This window comes from Cyanistes caeruleus, chromosome Z (genome assembly GCF_971803275.1).
Source record: "Cyanistes caeruleus chromosome Z, bCyaCae1.hap1.1, whole genome shotgun sequence".
NCBI classification, from domain to species: Eukaryota; Metazoa; Chordata; class Aves; order Passeriformes; family Paridae; genus Cyanistes; species Cyanistes caeruleus.
In genome coordinates this window covers 41,281,948-41,290,750 of record NC_141732.1, presented here as the reverse complement: position 1 = coordinate 41,290,750, position 8,803 = coordinate 41,281,948, and the positions used below count along the sequence as shown (strand labels likewise).

Here is an 8,803-nt window from a genome sequence, read left to right as displayed (position 1 = left end):
TAAGAGCCAACTAGAAAAAGTCAACATCCTGTTTGTAGAAAGACAGCAGATGCTCTAAAAATACACTTGGTCACCGCATGTGCCTTATGTTTGTTAATGAAAAACTGTAGTGTCTACTTTATAAGTTTTTAGCCTTTTAGTTAAGTATAGTGTGCCTTATATTTTACTCAGGTTTATGATATCTACTTTTAAAACTTTTCATAATATAGATAAGTTAGATAAAATGTTTAGAAATAGATATACATAAAATAACATTTGAACTTTCAACACTAATACAACTTATATTCTAGCAAATTTAGTTAGGCATAAGGGGGAGGGGAAAATATGGGAAGCTAGGGTCCAGCGCTCAGAAGATTTCGGGATGTAACGGAAAGATAGCCACCCCCCTCCTCCATAGGGTATGGTAATTGCCCCGTAATTAGCCAATAGCACCTAGCTGTGATGAAAGCAGATGGGAGTGACACTGTGGACCTAGGTTATAAAGTGTCAAATTCTTCAGCAATAAACGCCATTTCTGCCATCCATCACATTGATGTTGTGTGCGGATCAGACCGAGTGGCCTGGACATGGCCACCGTGCTGTTCCTGAACCAGGGTGTCTGCCTCACATAAGGCAGCAAATAGAGATTACTGAAATGCCTCAAATGTCAGTCTTACTTCCTGTAATCTCTGATTTTTTGGTGGGATTTTTCCAACAACAACAATTCTTTAGAGTACTGATCTGCAAACACTTATAGAGAGAATTTTAGAAAAAATATTCTTTCTCATATCTCTACTAGAATCTGAATCTTTGCTTATGGCAGTTCAGAAAATTCATATTTTGCAATGATATATTCATTTAACAAAGCCTGGGCTTTGTGCAGAACCGAGCTGCAGTGAATCAAATTGCTTTTCCACTGAAGCTGACCTGGAGTAGTTGCTTCATTTTATACACTGCAAAATAGAATCCCAGCTAAAATGACCTTCATAAAATTCTATTTGTAAAATTCTGTTTGATAAATATATTAAAGTAACAGGGTAAAATTTTAAAATCTATTTCACAGAAAGAGCTCTACACCACTCTCTACCATTTCATACAATCATAGAATACCAGGTCAGAAGGGGCTTCATCATCTGGTCCAACTTCTCTTTGCAAAAGCAAGTACTAGAGAAGATAATGCTGAATCTTGTCCAGTTGAATATATTATTGCAGAACTCAACACTTCCATGGGCTGATTATGCTAATGTCTGACTCTCCTTATTGTGAGAAATTTGCCTCCTGTGTCCAGTTGAAATCTATGTAGTGATAACTTGTACCCATTATCTATCATCTCTTCCATGTGTTTAATTTTAAAAAAGGATTCATCTCATTTGTAGCCACCTTGCTGAAATTGGGTGATAAGGCTCTCCTAAGCCTTCTTCTCTCAAGGCTGATAAAATCCTATTCTCTCAGCCTTTCTTCACATGGCAGGTTTTCCAGACTTCTGATCATCTTTGTGACCCACCTCTGGAGCCTCTCCAGCCTATCCACACCTTTTTTGCATAGCAGGGACATTTTTTTTATTATTATTTACTTCTTTCATGTTTTAGAGAGTTTGCTTTCGGTTCATACAGGCTGTTTTTTTTATTTTTTAAAAATATTTCTTAATTAAACACACTCTTTTTTCTTTTCATCTCACAGGTAGCTGGTGATGGCATTTACCAGACCTTACTGATTTTATGCTCTCAGTTTCATTTTATTTTTTTTTTTCATTTTAAATGACAGCTAAGTCATAAGTACTTTTAATCAATATAGTTACAATACAGTTATTTTTGATTCTTCTTGCTTCTGTGGTGCAGTGAGAAGTGTTATCAACTGGAGACCCTTATAGGTAGGAAAACATTTTGTGATTGACAGCATAACTGACCCTGCTAAAAATGAGTTATAAGGTGTCCTACATTCAAGTTTCGAGATATACTCTTGGCAGTTGTGATCTCAAAGATTGCTATTGGAATTTCATTCAACACATGGGTGATCTCAGTAGGTACAGATCCATAGCTTGCAAAGTACACAAGAAGAAATTGTGTTTTGTTCTGTCTAACATGACAAGTTGTATCATGCCTCTTAATTTACTTTTGCAGTACAACTTCATTTACAACAATTTCAGCTTGTATTAAATTGGTCTCCAAGAAAGACACATTAGTATAAAGACATTTCAAAGCATTTGGAAAGGTGAAAGCAAAACCACCTATTCAGTAGAGAATAAATGCAGACATGTTGACCAAAAAGTCTGTAATAAATGAAAATTATGTAAATTATGGTTCCGGTCAAGGCCATAAGTATTATCACTAATTATTTATAATAATTTATTTGTTAATAATCATTATATTAAAATATTATATTATATTGCCCAACATGCTAGTTCTTGGAACTAAATATTTGAGCTTAATGCAAATAAAATCTTCATTGATCACAAGGTGTTGAAATCTCCTCTTTGTCTCTGCCCTTTACTGCCAAAGACACACCACAAATTCATGCTCCAAGACAGGGCTTGGTGTACTAGAGAACATCTGATACATTCTTCATAAATACAGACATTGTCTTTCATTCCAGTCCAGCCCTTTTTCACAGTATTAGTGACAGGTACTCTTACAACACATTCCCAGTAAGATTTAGAATTTCAGAGTAATAAAAATACAGGGCAGGAAGGTATCAGAACAGAGACTATGGGCTTTTAGAAATATGCCAAATTTCCTCAGCTGTTTCAAATTTTCTGTACCATCTGTGTCTGTTAATTGCTTGTTAGTAGTGAGCTGCTTTACCAGCCTAATCTTTTTGTAGTCTTATCTCACCTGTTATTTATTTTCTGAGCATGGAAAAATTTTTGTACATTTAAAAATATTACAATTACCCAAAAGAGTCTATCAGAAAAAAAATTCCATCTTTAAACACTTTACTCAAAAAATATATTGATACTGGCAACAAAATGTATGATTTTTACAGATATTTTAAAGCATCTTCTTAAGGGGAAAGAAGTGATTTCTTTTTGAAATAAACTTTCAAAATCTATAATATATTGTAATTATAGACAAAACACAGAGACAATTTTATTAACTTTGGTTTTCCATTGCTTTTTGTTTTGTGTATTTACATATTTTGATTGATTCATATAGGAGAGAAATAATTAGGAACATTCTCTTAAATCAAAACTGGCATACTGGTTTTATTAAACAATATTAGAATATACTGGAAAGTGCAGGATGCAGTGCAGGGGTAGACTTTGATTTCACCTAGGTAATTTGCTATGTAATTCTCAATGTGAATTTTTTTGCAGTTTTCTATTGTAAATCTCAATATTTACAATGTTGTAATTTACTATGTAATTCTCAATGTGAATTTTGTTGTAATTTGCTATTGTAAATCTCAATATTTCACTTTGTTGATGATGCTTGTCAGCATTGCCCCAGTATGAGAAAACATCTGTGTCTTGATGCTCCTTTCCCCACTTGCTGCATTTTTCAGGCTGCTGGAGGTGACATATTGCACAGAAATGACACTTGATGTGGTGAATGATTAAATACATCTGTTAAAGTATCACCACCTATAATACTGGTGATCATTATTTATATTCTTACCATGTAGAGAATTATTTATGTCTACTAATCCTTAAATGGTTTTGGGGTATTTTGTGTCCTGACAAAAATAATATTCAATAATATTGTGGAAATTATTTTGATTTAAAAATCTAAGTGAGTGACTTGATTTGTGTTTTTTTTTTTCCCCTTAAAATGACTATATTTTCCCCTCAAATGACTATATATTAAATCATTTTTTTGCAAAGACTAACACAGACAAACCCCTGATTTAAGTGAAATGAGATAATTAAGCCCTGTGTAACAGTAGTGAAATCAAAAAAGGCTCTGCATAATAATAATACTCTTATTTTTCCACAAACATTTAATGAAGGTTGTTGATTAATGATACATAAAATTTTGAGAATGAAGCAGACAACTGAGGATAAACTGTGTAAGGAGATCCTCCTATCTCTGTGATCGATGATACATCTCCTATGTGTTGGTATCCTAAGTAACCGTAAGCGTTGAAGAGGCAAAAACATTTTGAAGAGAAAAAGAAGACAATATTCTGTATTCCATTTATTTATAGTCTTCTGTTTTTAGCAGAAATATATCAAAAAATACAAAGTAACCTCTTTGTACTGTCAAATCATAGCTGCAACAAAAAACTGAATCAAGTTTTTGACTGTATATCTTTTAAAGCACATTGCTTAGAAAGAGATAATTATTAGAATGGCAATAGTAAAACCTATCAAGAATATTAGAACATCTTGCCTCAAAAATCTTTGCACTGACAACCTAAAGGAAGAGTTCGAGCACAGTGTACATAATGCAAGACAGTTAAGATTCTCCAGGGAATAAATCATACTTCATTTTCAGATATAGCAAAAACAATAACTAAGACTGCAGAGATTTGCATGGACTAAGCAAAACAGGAAAAATAATTAGTTATATTTATGTTAAAAAAATTAAGAAATCATTATTTTCAGAGTAGCAACAAAAACATTAGTGAGATTGATACCATTGGTAGAATTTTAGTTTTCTTGATCATGGGATGGTTAGTACACCACTGGGCCTCCTGGAAGCAGATGGAGCTAATCTGTCTAAAAGGAGGGGAAAGATTCTAGCCCATGAGTTGTTATGGATGATTGTGAGGGCTTTTAATTAGGCTTGAAGGAAGAACAGGATAAGACAATTCTCGCTAGAGATGCCACTGACGCACCAGTGTTGGGGGTGACATGGACAGCCCAGCTGAAGTGCACCTGCACCAGTGCACCCAGCATGGGTTACAAACAATGGAAACCATTGGCAGCAAGAAGCTGTGATGTAGCTATCACCATGGAAATGTGGTGGGATGACTGGAGTGCTGCAGTGGGTGGCTACAAGCTCTTCAGAAGGGACAGGTGAGGAAGGAGAGGCTGTGGGTGGCTCTGTACACTGGGGAGGGTTCTGGCTGTGCAGAGCCCAGGGACAGTGGGGATAAGGCTGAGTGCCTGTGGGTGACAGTCAGAGGGATGGCAAACCAGGCAGAGATCCTGCTGGGAGTCTGTCACAGACCACCCAGCCAGGATGAAGTGAAATCTTCTATCAGTGGATGTTTCATGATGACTACCCCTTGTTCTTGTGGGAGACTTTAACTTGCCAAAAGCCTGCTGGAAACTCAACACAGTGAGAGTATGGATCCTGGAGAGTGTGGAAGGCAACTTCCATTCACAGCTGATAGGGGAGCCTACCAGGGCATGCCCTGCCAGACCTGCTGCTCCCAAACAGAGGAGGGAAGTGGGAGATGTGGTGGTCAGAGGCTACAGCAACTACAAAGTTAAAATCTGTTCTTGGTGAGGTAAGGAAGGTGGTCAACAAAACCTCCACTTTTGACTTCCAGAGGGCACCGGGTCAGAGAGTTGTTATGCTCCAAGCTCACTCCGTGAGTTTTTAAAGGGGCTTACATACTTTTGATTCACTCTGGTGGTACACAGGACAAAACAAAGTTCTTGGGTGGTTGAATAACAAAAATACACAAAGGAGGAAATGTTGAAGGAGCAGCAGTAAGCTGCCTGTATGTGCTAACAGATGAGCTGTCATGAACAGAGTGCCCTGGCTGAATAGGGAGCTTTCACTGGAACTCAGGGAAGAAAAAGGTATGATCTTTGAAAAAAGGGGCAGGCAACTCAGGAGGAATACAAGTGTGTCAATAGATCATGTAGGCAGAAAATTAGAAAAGTATAAGCTCAGCCAGAATTCAAACTGGCCACCATTGTGAAAGCAATACAAAAAGAGGTTATATAAATACATTAAAAATAAAAATAAAAGGAGATACGTGGAAATTCTCTGTTCTTTATGGGACACTAGATAGGCAGGCAACAGAACTGGAAAAGGATCTAAAGAGTAAGTTTTACGAGGAGCAGCTGAGGGACTGAGTCTGCTGGAGACCTTCTCTGTGTCTATAACAACCCAAAAGAAGGTTGCAGCCAGGTGAGGGTCAGCCTCTTCTCCCACATAAAAAGAGACAGGGAGAGAGAAAGTGGTCCCAAGCTAGGGGAGGTTTAAATTGGTCAAGCACTGGAATGGGCTGCCCAGGGAAGTGCTGGAAGTGTTCAAGAAACAACTGGATATGTCACAGCGCTGTGGTTTAGTTGATGTGGTATTTGGTCAAAGGTGAACGCAATGATGTTGGAGGTCTTTTCCAATTTTTATAGTTCTAGAAAAGTTAAAATAGCTGGAATAGTTCTATTCTAGATTCTAAGATGAACACATTATTTCATATGAGCTGAACTGCAATAACCAAGCCATATTACTCCAAAGTAGGAGAAAAAAATGGCTATATTTTACTGCAGGGTTCTTCTGGGTAAAATTTTACACATGCAATTACCAAGGTCTAGCTGCTTCACAATAATTTAATACCTAGATATAACATGTCTATATGTCAAAAAGGAAAAACATTGTCATGAGAAAAAACATTGCTTTGCTTATTAAACCCAAATGAATTGTCTGTTCCTGTGTTACTCCTGTAGAAATAATGTTCATTAGCTCTTGAAGGATTTTGTGCTTAGAATTTATCTCAGTGTAAATAAGTCTCACAACTAAGAAATCTCAAAATTTACCCAGCAAAGTGTCTCACTAGGGATTAGTTTATATGATGGCAAATTAGAAGGTAGGAAAATAGTTTACTTTGGTTTTCAAAAGTATTGCAATGGATCACAAATGCAGTGTTTGAAAACAGTCACTGTACTAAGAGGAATATGTGTCTAATTCTAATGGTATGCTTTAGTTTTTTTGCAATGCACTGTGACTATGTACGAGCTATACTTAGAGAAAGTCTTACCTGGAAGTATCAAATCAATTCCAGTCTAAGGAGATAGTTTCTCTGAATTTCACACAGTAATGCCCTTTTCCAACCCAACACAGTATCCAAAATAAATATGCTAATTAGACATGACGTCTGAATATGGAACCCAGAGGAATTATTAATATATTAATATTAATTTTAATTTTCATATGAATGTTAATATGATAGGCTAATATTAACAAGCTGTGATTTTTTTATAATTCACCTTGAACTGGAAAATACATACCCTGGAATTACATATTATACCTACCTATTCACACTATTCTAACTAGAAATCATCTCTGCTAGATTTTTTTATCTGATATTTGAAGAATGTTACATAGAAAAATTTTTACGGTAAAGGAATAGCATTTGATTCAAAATACAGAAAACACCTCATCTGTTAATTCAATTGGCCAACATGAAATATCCTTAGCTATTCTGAATTTGAGGTGACCATTAGAATCAGTAGGTGAAAATAGAAAATATACCATATTTCTTATCCATAGACCTAAGTCAGACAAACCGTAGTATATATAGACTTAAAATTCACAAAAAAACTTATACATTGTATTTCTTAAATATTTATTTTTGAAAATTCTTGTCCATGTTCCATGGTTTAGAAAAAATCAAAGTATTATCAAACCCATTACATGAATTATTCACAGAAGTCTGTGAATTTAAGTTTATTTTTCCCTCATAAATTTTTGGAATAATGAAACTTAACAAACACATAAAGCATTTAAAATATAGATTATTAATAAACCATATTTTTCCCTAACTACTGTGCTCACAAAAGAAATATTTACTGAAAATGTTAATTAGTCATGAATTAATTTCGTCCGGAATTTTAACAGCAGGTAAATGCTCTGAAATGTCATTTAACTACACTCTGTAGTATATTTAAGTTTCCAATAGATACTAATAAATCAAATGCCTTAGTCTTTCTTCTTTCACTTATAATCTGAAACATATTCCTACTGTTTACAGAAATCTCCAAGAACAGCAGTTTGAGCTAACAAAACAATCTGCACATGGAAACACTGAATGCTTCATTTCAACTAAGTGTTTTCTGATTATTTCAAAATCATCCTCATTATCTGCCTGCTCAATGGAAAGGAAACAGCTGATTCTTCAAGCATGTTGACAGATGTCTACTTTGAAATACCTGCTGGGTGGCCAACACATCACTGAGACGTTAAATCATGTTGTCATCTGGAGAGAAGCACTAAGCTGTTAAACTAGCTGTGAACACTGGCTGCTTAGTGACCTTTGCATAGAAATAGTGCTTCTACCCATAAACATTTTAAGGTCATGGGATTTATTCCAGTTTCTCACAAAGCCTGACATTTTGCAAAAGCCAGGAGCAACTCTGTACTGACTTTTTACCTAGGAAATATCTCCCTTTGGTATTCATTAGGATGGGTCAATCTAATCCAGGCTGTAGGGACATTAGACCTGATAAAATTTCAGAGGCAAAGGATTTCTAATGGTGCAGATGGTGAAGTTGTACCATTTTTGAAGCTGTACCATATAAATCAAAATGAGGGAAAATATTTTTCCCCTCATTTTGATTTATATGGCTTCTCATGAGAACTTATACACTGAATTCTTTTACAATTAAATTTCTCCAAAAAGACAGTGCGCAGAAAAGTAACAGCTTGTCCTCTGCTCCCTGGTGCTTCAGTCTCCCACTGCTGGGGCAGTAGCATTTTTCACTTGCAAGAAAATTGTTCAGAATTAAATTCAATGCTATAGAAGGGCTACTGTGTGTAGCCATGACTGTCCCTACCAAGTTTGTTCCCATCCGCAGTTTGTGTACATCCTCTCCAACTTGTGCTTCAGGTTTTTCAGGAACACTGTGGTTTCCTGATACATTTAGATTTGAATTCTGATGCATTAGACCATTAGTACTTTACCTTTACTTATTTTATGACATAACTGA

General features: G+C 35.7%; 1 long non-coding RNA gene across 1 annotated transcript; it reads left to right on the top strand.

Moving 5' to 3' along the window:
- The first annotated feature begins 5,081 nt into the window (after positions 1-5,081).
- On the top strand, positions 5,082-7,899 carry LOC111941822 (uncharacterized). The gene is made up of 2 exons (XR_002870291.2): positions 5,082-5,373; positions 7,849-7,899. It is a non-coding gene; the product is annotated as an uncharacterized LOC111941822 (long non-coding RNA).
- Positions 7,900-8,803: the final 904 nt, after the last annotated feature.